Source organism: Pinus tabuliformis, chromosome 9, assembly GCF_031772625.1.
Source record: "Pinus tabuliformis cultivar Carrire ecotype Pingquan chromosome 9, CPIR1, whole genome shotgun sequence".
NCBI lineage: Eukaryota > Viridiplantae > Streptophyta > Pinopsida > Pinales > Pinaceae > Pinus > Pinus tabuliformis.
Window position 1 is genome coordinate 720,085,886 of NC_142307.1, and position 9,306 is coordinate 720,095,191.

The following is a 9,306-nucleotide window of genomic DNA, read 5'->3' on the forward strand; positions in this document are numbered from 1 at the left end:
CCATACAAATATCAAGAACTAGAAAAAAAGACAACCAGTTCTGGATTAAAACTGTTTTGAAAGACTGTGACAAACAAAACTGTGGCAGTAAAGAAAATCCATCTGAGTAAAGCCAAAGAAGGTGTTAATGTAACTGCTTTAAGAGAAATCAAATTATTGAAGGAGCTTTCGCATCCAAGTATAATTCAACTAATAGATGCATATCCACACAAACAGAATTTACATATTGTCTTTGAATTCATGGAGAGTGATCTTGAGATTGTTATAAAAGACAAAAACATAGTTCTCTCCCCAGCTGATATAAAATCCTATATGCAAATGACGTTGAAGGGGTTTGTTGTTTGTTATAAAAAATGGGTTTTGCATAGGGATATGAGCAAAAAGTGCAGTATGTTGGAGCATGAGCAACTGGGCAAGTTGGTCTTCATCAACTACAACATTTGGATGCTCACAAAACAATTGCAGGCAAAGGATCTAGATCCAATTTTATTTGATAAGGTTGATCTAGTCTTTCATTGGGTCTTGGAGGATGAATCTCCTACTAATGATTTGAGTTGGCTTGATTGAAAACTCTTGGGATTCTCTAGTGTTTTGTTATCTCAAATAGAAACACCACATACATTTGTATTACAATTGTTGCTTTTGTCTAGCAATGTGGTCTCTACCCATAGCTATGGGTAGAGAGTGAATTTGATATTGTCCTAGGTAGATGTTCCCAACTACAAGCTATGGGTAGAGAGTGAATTGGTGCTATTTGCAGGGAACAGGCCAGTCATTCACAGTGAAGAAGATAATGAGAAGATTAGTGTATAATGATGGACAGGATGGTGCCATGGTGCCAACCTAAATCTCAAGTAAGGAGACATCTGTTCATCAATTTGTCAAGAAGCATGGCCTACAATTCAATTGCTCTAAGCCTATCACTTCTTCCACCTGTCAAATAAATTGTTTCCTATTTGTTTAGTTGACTATGGTTCTAATAAATATACTATTGTTTGATGTAAATAGACAAAACAAAACAAAAAATATGGAAAGTTGTGACCCCATTTTCTAACTACAAATTGAAATCGGATTACCATAGTGACCACCTCTACTTATTGGAATCAAAAAGGGGGTGGGTTAACCCAATACGATACCAGAAGTGATTACACAAAACCTCATTGACTCTTCATTTGTTTGGAAAAGAGCCAAGCATATACTTCTGACGAGGGTTTCCGTCTCAAGTCTGGCTCGCAGGACGTCGCTTAGTCAATTGCGAGAAAAGTTTTCCACCTGCCTGTCACATACGGTTTGTCACACTATATATTAAAATAAGGTTGACCATACTAACAATAAGGTTGTATAGTTTAAAAGGAGGGCTCTCCTGACTGCATTTGGTTGGTTTATAGAAAAGATTGCTGGAATGTATAATGTGAATGCTCTGCTAACTGCTTTTTAAGCATTTGGAAGTATTAAAACCCCCTAGGATAATTAATGTAAGACCTGTTAATTAATGTGTAAAGATGGCTATTGTCCTTGGGCTACCTTAGCTATTCGTGTTTAGTGATCTGTGGTATTATGACTCCTCAAGTCACTACTAAACCATGAGAACCATGCCCAGGCAGACTAGTGTGACATTGTGGATGAGAACCAAAACTAGACTCCTATAACCTCCTTTTTCATCCTTTAAATTGCAGAATTAACTGACTGTTCTAGTAATCGTTCTTGAGCACCTGAAGATGTGCACCCTAAATAATAAGAATAATACCCTGTAACATATGAATAGTCCATCCTGTGCATGTAGGATATGCACATGAGGTCCAATAAAATCACTAACCAGAATACCAGGTGTTATTAAAGCCTCTACAGGTTGATATATATGAATGTTACAGTGTGCAGGAGTATGATTCAATTCCATACGAAAATACAAAACATCTGATAGGATTTCCTTATACCTCATAGGCAAACAACCATTGTCCCTTCTATAGATGAGGAGAATAAGTGCTTGGTTCTCTACACTAAATAAAGACAAAGTATAGTACTTATTGCTGACAAAATAGGATTTAAATCGCGGTTCAATTGCTTGACATTCAGCTGGTCACAAAATTGTAGAGTGCATAATCATAAGTGATGTTGCGAGCCTCATTGCTCAAAGTCTAAGGGTCTTGCAAGCCATAATCACAGCCATGTATGGCATATCTTGTGATTATGGCATTTTATGAGGTCAATTCTTGTGAAGACATTTCAGTTTATAATAAATTTTGAACCTCAACAAAGTTTTGACAAGACCTGGCTGAGCTAGGACATCAACAACACAGCTGATATGAATGACATAATCTAGCCCAAGAGGGAGCCTCTTTTGTTTCATCACTCTAACAATCTATGAAGTGGTGGAAAGCATAACAACTTCCCCTTGAATATGACACCTAAACTGAGTACAAATCCTAAATGATGTAGCCCTTGGTGCATGTCTCTCAAAGTATCGATATTCAAATGTTGAAAGCTCTTGTGCCCATTTGATATGCATTCGATTGCAGTTCCCCTGAAGAAAGAATCTTATAAAGGTGAGGCCATGGCCAATATGTTAGCCATATCCATTGGAGTTGCCATTGCTTGACAACTTTAGTGTGATCAGTCCCACCATGATTCACATGGGCTTCTACTCAACACTAGCTGTTGCTATTGTAAGAGTCTTCAAGCTCGTTGAACCCATAGTATTGATAAGTGTATTCTTTGGGTCTCTGGTTTTCAAATTCTGCCTATGTTTTCCTCTCAGTATCATTATTTCAAATGCTGAAAGCTCTAATTCCCATTGCTGTGTATTTGATTGTGGTTTCCCTGAAGAAAGAAGCTTATAATGGTGAGCCCGAGGCCAATATGTTGGCCATATCCATTGGAGTTACTATTTCAGCTTATGGGGAGGCCAAGATGAATGCATGGGAGGTGATTCTCCAGTTAAGTGCAGTTGCATGTGAGACTACCCAATTGGTTCTCATACAAATTCCACGAACATCAAAAGGGATTAAGTTGAATCCCATCACATCTTTGTTGCTCCTTGTTGCCTTGTTTTTCTCAGCACCCCCTAGGCCTTAGTAGAATACCCATTTTTGATAATCAGGGTCTCTTCCTTTGATTTGGATTACATGACATTTCTGCTTGTGCCTTGGCTCTTAATCTTGCAGTGTTTCTTCTGATAGGAAAGACTTCAGCCTTGACTATGAATGTTGTTGGTCTTGTCAAGGACTGGCTGCTCATAGCATAATCTTTGTCTGTAATAAATGAAAAGGTTACAGTCATAAACTTGAGTGGGTGTGGACTAGATTTTCTGGCTGTCTGTTACTATAATCATTTGAAACTTCAAGCTCTCAAGTCCAATGACAACCAACCAAAGTACCTCAGCAGTGCAGCTGATGCCAATGATGAAGGAGAAGGTTTGATAATTACGAGTGGGAGATTCTCAATCAGAGATTCAGAACCAGTAGAGAAAAATCAAACTCAAGCTTCAGGATTAGGTATTTAGATCATTAATATTGTCTTGTGCTAGAGATTACTGTTCTTGGATTGGCTCCTCTATCCCCAGATCTATTTGCAGGGAACAGGCCAATCATTCATAGTGAAGAAGATAATGACAAGATTAGTGTATAATGATGGACAGGATGGTGCCATGGTGCCAACCTAAATCTCAAGTAAGGAGACATCTGTTCATCAATTTGTCAAGAAGCATGGCCTACAATTCAATTGCTCTAAGCCTATCACTTCTTCCACCTGTCAAATAAATTGTTTCCTGTTTGTTTAGTTGACTATGGTTCTAATAAATATACTATTGTTTGATGTAAAAAGACAAAACAAAACAAAAAATATGGAAAGTTGTGACCCCATTTTCTAACTACAAATTGAAATCGGATTACCATAGTGACCACCTCTGCTTATTGGAATCAAAAAGGGGGTGGGTTATGCACAATCCTCCGTATCATTTGCTATTACCAGAGATAATTAAAGCCACCCTAAACTCAAGTATTAACTATGCTGATAGGGTGTTTGGGGAGGGGGATCCCTTACCAACCCACTATAATCTGCACAAAAGCATCCTAAGAACATATGCAAAATCAACCCTTCAATGAAATGATCCAAGAATATAGGTACTCAAACATTGATTTTATCAAAGAAAAATACAAGAGAGAAAGAAAAGATCATAACAAGGATTAGAAGAGTCTAAGAACAGTGCTCACTGTCTACAGAGTCAAGACGAATGCAGAAGAGTTCTTCCTTCAGTTCCCCATCTGAGAAATCAGTTGCATGCCAGACCCAAGTTTTATCACTACCTGCGTGCTCCTGAAGTGACATTGGGGAATGAACTGCAAGGCAAAAAAAAAAAAAAAACAATATAATCCAGATAATAAGGATCAACACAAATTCTCGGCACAGAAAGCCTCTTAAAACTTGGACGTAAGATAAGCTATTACAATCTCAGGGGGGAAATTACACAAAAAAAGAACAAACAAACAAATTTACATACTTAAATGGTTTGCACATATTTTCAATGTCTTGGATTGCCTCATGACCAGCCGAACCTTTGTAGTATCCTTGTGCTTAAGAAACTTTACTGTTCCTACACCACGCTCCTTCCATTGATTCCCATCCTTGTCAAACCTGTACAGCTTCGCCTTCCTGCAGGGTCAAACATATAAAAAAGAATGGGAATATTAATAAACAATGAAACTGCATTAGGATCATTTTAAGAGCCCATGGCATCCATTAGAAGTAACGTCCGCAATATCCCACCATATCAAATGCATTCAAAGATAAATTACCAATGACCTATTAAAAACACAGGAGATATTCCTTAACATTACCGAAAAGAATCCCACAAAAAAGCTCAATAATAACATCAAACATGTAAGAATACAAATCATCAACTATTTAATAACAAAAGAATGCTCATCCCATACATCCCCATAAAGTACAGAAATGATCAACAGCCTGTTCAAAACATCATAGAAAGTCAACGAAAACAGTTGACAGAAGACCAAAACAGACATATGCCTGAATCATACCACCTCACAACATAAAAAGACAAATCACCCTAATGCCAATAACCAAAAGACAGATTATCAAATAGGCCCAATTCAGTATTCAATGGCTAATCCAAAAACCAAAAAATACGAAACCCCGTATGCTTAACAATAACAAATGACCATCACACCCCCCACTAAACCAGAATAACAGAGAAACCATCATAGATTCTTCAAAGACATTGAAAAAAGGATGGCCTATAGTTCAACAAAATATAAAAAGACTCGTCAAAATACAAAACCCCCAATGATAACAAATAAACCATCAAATGCATCCCCGAAAAAATCTTCATCGGCAGCCTATCAACATAGGAAAACAATTATTACAGACCATAATGAGATCAAAAAATGCTGATCAAAATATCAATGGGACATCAAAACAACAAGAAACTCACAAAATACACAGAAAAGAAAAACCCTAATTACCCGATAAAACAAACCATAGCCCGCTAAATGCATCTACCATAGAGTTTCTTCAACACCCCGTTGAAATGACAAATCTGATCATCACCAACAGGCGAACAAAACATCGAGAACCCGATAAAAACAGATCTTACTAAAAAGGAGAAAAATTAGAAGTAAATAACTGCCCAAATGCATCTTCCTTATAGTCAAGGTCCCATTTATGTGCACAGGAAAAGGGCCACCGAAGAGGCCACGAAAACAACTTTCAACTGAGAAAACAAAATCATGAAATAGCCATGGATTAAGAAATTTACATGTCAAGAAGGACATCCTCCTCTTCTTCGCCCGTGGTGACAGTAACCTCCTCAAGCTTAACAATGGGTGCAACCTGAGCTCCAGTGTCCTCTTCCTTTCCGGCATCATCCTCGTTCTCTCTCGAATCGTCATCTACTGCCCATGTAAGAACAGGATCCTCCTGAGTTCCAGCCATCCCAATACCAGATAGTGCACAGAGGGAGGGCTCGAATGAAATCGATGGATCCAAAATATGCCAGAAACTCGCCCACTATCAGACACGAATGTGAAACCCCGAGGATTTTGGACAAAGGATTTAACTGTGCAAAAATGCTTCGAAGGCAAAGGGCAAAGAGGTCGATGGAGAGAAAACTCTCTATATAAGGGTTTTTGAGGTCGATGGAGAGAAAACACTCTATATAAGGGTTTTGAAGAGGGAAGGCCGGTAGCTGTTAAAGATTGAGAGTAAAAGTAGCATCGTTAAAGATAATATAATAAATTATTACAGGGATGGTTGGGGGGTTTCAAAGGGAGAGAAGGCCATGGAATAACCCCTAAATCATCTCCAACATGAGAGGCCTACTTCATTCATGTTGTCATGTTGGGACCAGAGGTTGTTGTGCGTTTTTTGTTTTCGCAATTTTGAACTCTTTCCTCGGTTATATATTATTGTGTTTATTGTAATAATAATGGGATGGGGTTGAGGGGTTTGTAAATGAGATAAATATGGAAAAGTAATTAGAAATATTGGTTTTAAATTATTATAATAAGTATTGTTGTGGTTGATCCATGATAAGTTGTAGGGTAGTTGGTTTGTATGGGGTTTAGTTGTTACGAGGTCTTAAGTTCAAATGTCATGGGGAGGGGTTGAGAATGGAAGTCATTTTGGGGGCATCAAAACTATTCTAAGGGGCATTTTCCACTGAGCTTTACACAATCCTCGATGTTGAGGATGAAAATAATATGAATATGCCAAGCTCACTCTACAGCCTAGTATGGTTACGGCCATGTTTGTCCATCATTCCAAGGGGCATCTTCCACTGAGATTTACACAATCCTCAATGTTGAGGATGAAAATAATATGAATATGCCAAGCTCACTCTACAGCCTAGTATGGTTACAGCGATGTTTGTCCATCATCAAATTTGAAATTTTGCTAGTGTCGGCCAAAATAAATTTAAAAAAAAAAAAAAAAAAAAAAAAAAAAACAAAACATTTAAATAATGTTTGCTCATAAAAAATAATTGCCAATGAAGAAATTGGATCCCTCTCCGCTCATATTATATCTATATTTAAGATGGGTCTATGCTAGTGGATAACACAAAAATCACAAAGTGAAGAAGAGTTTAATTTCAAGTCAAAGCAAAACTTTGGGACTAGCGCAATTCATCTAACTTCTATTGAAATGCGGTATTTATACGTGTAATGTGATCTATATATATATATATATATATATATATATATATATATATATATATATATATATATATATATATATATATATATATAGATATATAGATATAGATATATATATATATATATATATATATATATATATATATATAGTGTAATTGCTATTATGTTATTAAATGGTTGTTTAATTAATGTTGGTTATTCGATGGAAAGATGGTTTTGTAACTCTTAATGATGTAATTGTTCATCTTCTTGGTTGTAGTGTGCCATGTTGTTGACATACAAATATTGTAATGGAGCCAAAAAAAAATGACAGTAAAGCATAGTTGGAAGTTATAAGTTTATCCTCCTGGAAAAGCAAAATTGTGGAGTTAAAGAACCACTTCTAGGAAATCAATTTCCATCACATCCATAGGGAGCTAAATACAAATGTAGATTCTCTCTAAAAAAGAATTATTTGTCTGGAGACAGGTTACATATATTATGATGAATTAGTTGGCAACCCAGTTCAAAGTTCTCATTCGATGCCCATATACTAATATGGATCAGCTTTAAGTCAAATTTTCAATTAGTTATCAACTAGCTTACTATAAATTTCAAGTGAGTCTACATTCAGCTTTCAATTAGCCTCAAATACAATGTCTTTCTTTTTCTCTTGACAGGGGCCTCTTCATGGTTGTATAATACACTTTCGGGAATTTTTTGTTACAGGCTAATGTCATTTCTAGTCATTGTCTTCGTTTTTCTCATAGTAGGGCCCTCTTCGTGGTTGTATAATACACTTTCTACAATTTTTGGTTGCATGCTATTGTCATTTCTAGTCAGTCTTATAATTTGCAGAAGAAGAAAAAATTGCAAAACCCTGGTTTTACAACAACTTCTTTTTCTCTTCTTCTGGGTCGTGATGCCTTGTCTTCTGGCAACCCATTATAATGACAGAAGTTACAATCTTTTTGTCAATGTTTGTGCTTTTTTTCTTCCTCGTGAATAACAAAAGGGTCCTTTTTTTCTATAGTAATAAGAAGAAGAAGAATAAGAAGAAAGATATTGTAATGGTTATGTCATGGTTGGCATTCCTAAATATAAGTAGATATAGGATAAGCATGCATGCATATTAGAACTTGGTGCGCATGGATGGAATTCCATGTGCCAAATGATGTAGATGTTTCACAAGCATGGGGTGTGACATTTCAACCCTAGTTATCAATAGTGATGAGAGGCCACCAAGGACAATACCCCTTGGACCCTATGATAAGTGTTGCACATTTTGGTGTTAGGAGTGGAAGGGTAAGCTTGGTTCGAGGAGGTTGGTTATGGGATGTTTTTTGGTGCACATGAGGTTGTGCATCAACTACCATGGCTACACTTGAATTAGTGGGTCTTTACAAAAATAAAGTGGGAGAGTTAAGTTTTGTGAACAAAAGTAGCCTATGGGTGATATTTGCATTGATCACTTGTGTTAGGAACCTTTTTAGGCAAGTTAACTAATACTTGGAAGGTGTGAACCATGTAATTGAAATAATTCAATAGTGTCCTCCTTCCTTCAAATGAAGCAACAAAGCCAAGAACGTGACTATCAAATAAATATTAGCCCCCTATTGAGCCCTTGTTGCACATTTACAAATTGCTCAGACATTGATGTCATGGTGTTTCACACTAAGTATATCTAAGATTACATGTGATAGTATATGCCTCATTTTAGTACTAACAACTTCATTAGTTTTGTTCTTATATATTACATACTTTTTTTATTTGTGGTTGTTATGTATGTGATGTTTATAATAATTACAAAACTATCTATGTGAAAGCATCCCTAACATAAATTTTCATTTGGCACTAATAATATTTTCCTTACAACCCCCTTCCTTCATTGGTGGTGGGAAGGAAGCTGATCCTTCCTTCCCCCCACACCCCCCTTCCTTCCTTTGGAAAGAGAGGTAAGAGCAAGAGTTGGAAAGATGTCGGAAAGAATGCCTACCTTTGGTAGTTGTGTTGTCGTATCGAGAGAAAGAAAGTCAGTTACCTGTCGTCCTCCCTTCGGTAGATGAATGCCTACCTTTGGTAGTTACCTTCGGTAGGAGAGAAAGAAAGTCGGTTACCTACGCTTCGCTTCGGTTGCCGTATCGAGAGAAAGAAAGTCGGT

General features: G+C 36.9%; 1 pseudogene across 1 annotated transcript; it reads right to left on the reverse strand.

Moving 5' to 3' along the window:
- Positions 1-4,191: 4,191 nt before the first annotated feature.
- On the reverse strand, positions 4,192-6,128 carry LOC149150710 (ran-binding protein 1 homolog c pseudogene; annotated as a pseudogene). Its single transcript, XR_016263245.1, has 3 exons — positions 5,771-6,128; positions 4,496-4,647; positions 4,192-4,334 (listed from the first exon to the last, which is right to left on the reverse strand). The product of XR_016263245.1 is annotated as a ran-binding protein 1 homolog c pseudogene (transcript).
- Between the last annotated feature and the right edge of the window lie 3,178 nt (positions 6,129-9,306).